Raw genomic sequence first — 2241 nt, 5'->3', positions numbered from 1 at the left:
CAAGTTTTAGTGCATACAAGCAGGCAGGAGTGTCTCTAGAGTGATTTGGTCGAGGATTCAAGGTAACTTATATAAAATAGCACCATGCGTGCACTTTGAAAACGTTGTGTAAAAAATGGCAAATTTGCGTAACTTTAGGTTGAATTCTTTACGTAAAATGAATGATAACTGTAGGATAGTGAAGTCCACAGTTTTACGTATTAGGAAACAAGAAATGTACGTTTAGTTAGTGCCTACATGGCAACTCAGCTCAGTTCCCGCGTCGCCTAACTCGCCTTAGGCACGCAGTCAGCTGGGCACTTCCCCTCTGTAAAGGATTATCGCTGTCCTGCCTCTGTTTACTCTCCAAGTAAAGGACCTACAGTTATTCATCGTCTCTGTACCCTTCCCCACAACTGCAAGGATCCAGAGGACGATACAAGAAGACACAGAAGGCAGTGGATCGAGTGGAAGTGACGGAGGAGACACAAGATATGAGGACGCCGCGACCCCGTGGAGTAAACTGTGGAGGAGCCGTCCTACGCCATCAGTGCAGTGACTCAGTGTTGTGTGCAGTGCAGTGGTGTGTTCAGTGCAGTGTGGTAGTGAGGGGGCTGTTCACTACGTCCTACGGGGTCGAGTATGTGTGCATGGGGAAGGCAAACTCTGACCCGACTGAGCACTCTTTCGGCAAGCGCCGCACCATGTGCGGCGCCAACTACTGGACGAGCGTGCAGAACTTCATGGTGAGCAACAGGTTGGCCCAGCGCCTGCATTTGCTGAGGCTCGTCGGGTTCTTCCCCGGGGACGTGCAGGCCGACCTGGACCGGGCCAAGGCAGAGGAGAAGGAGGACGACGAGGTGATCTTGGCCCAGCTTGCCAGGGAGCTGGCCGACGACCAGCCGGACCCGCCGACGGACGAGTTGCTCCTCGCCGCGGTCGGCAACTACGCCGGCTACCTGGCCAGGAAGGTCAGGCCAACTCCTCTGTGGCCGAGTGCTGCAAGCAGGAGCTTGCCCAGCAGGAGGAGATGAAGATTACCGTGGAGCTCGAGGGGCGACCCGCCCTCTGTGATGTTCGACGCCCTGGTCGAGCTGGTCGAAAGGGGAGAGCTGGAGACTCGCCGGGCGGTCCTTAAGCTGCGATCTCTCCCAAAGGCCCACTTGGCGTCATTCGGGTTGTCGCTGTTGGAGTCCCTGTTGTGCAGGGAGGACAAGTAGGAGCGCAGGTTGAGGTTCCTCTCCTTGCCATTCGCCAAAGGGACGGGTTCAGGCACCTCCTGTAGTTCATGGCGGCCTCAGACCCGACCTTGCAGGGGTACAGGTGCCAGGAGGGGCACAACCTGGCCAACACCATCTTGCCGCACATCAGCAGGTCCCTCTTCAACTGTTTCGGTGCTAATTTCTCCAAAGACGTGACCTCAGAAGCGAGGAAGAACAAGGCCTTGAAGCAGCCGACCGGCAGGAAGAGGAGCAGTATCGAGGAGGGCAGGAAGGAGACGGCGAGGAACAGGGACGTGTACAAGTCCAGGAAACTGACCGGGGCCCACAAGTCATAGGCCAAAAGGCTAAAGTGATTGTTCAGGGACGAGGGCCAGATAGCCGGCAAGACGTGCTGCGGCAATAGTGACATCGGAATTCAACCAAAATAAGTTGTGATTGTATATAGAAAAATGAATATTTTGCTTTTGTTGAGTAAAATTAAGATGTTTCTGCATGCTTTCCTCAAGTATTAAGTTTCTAATGTTAAAATTAAGTGATTTATTAGATGTTAAAAACTTACGTAAAAAATTGCACTAAATAAAAAAAAAAATAAGTAGCTATTTCGGGCAAAAACTTATAAGATATGCTAAATATTGCTATTGATTCTGAAAATATAAGTGATTATCTCTGCATTTGGTGATGTTTGTGCATCTAGCGTAAAATCTGAGGATTTTATAGCCTTTTTAAGTTTTGTTATACTTATATAAAAAACAATTAATCGGGATTTTATTAGGGAACGACTTTGAATTTTTTGATACCGCTGCTCATGGAGACTCATATATGCCTAAGGGAGGTGCCTGTTTTAGTTTCAGGTCGCTAGCTGCTTTGGTTTTGAAAATATTTAAATTTTAAATTTTTGAAAATCGGCCCCCTGCGAATCGGCCCCGCGCCCCGTTTCCCGTCAAGAGATTGTGAAGTCTATGCATGGCCACATACAATAAAGATAACTTTTGTGAAGCATTGCTAACCAGCTCAGACTGCTTAAATAGTATCACGTTAA

Source organism: Eriocheir sinensis, unplaced genomic scaffold, assembly GCF_024679095.1.
Source record: "Eriocheir sinensis breed Jianghai 21 unplaced genomic scaffold, ASM2467909v1 Scaffold896, whole genome shotgun sequence".
Lineage (NCBI taxonomy): Eukaryota > Metazoa > Arthropoda > Malacostraca > Decapoda > Varunidae > Eriocheir > Eriocheir sinensis.
The sequence above is the reverse complement of the archived record's forward strand: the minus strand, read 5'-3'. Positions refer to the sequence as shown.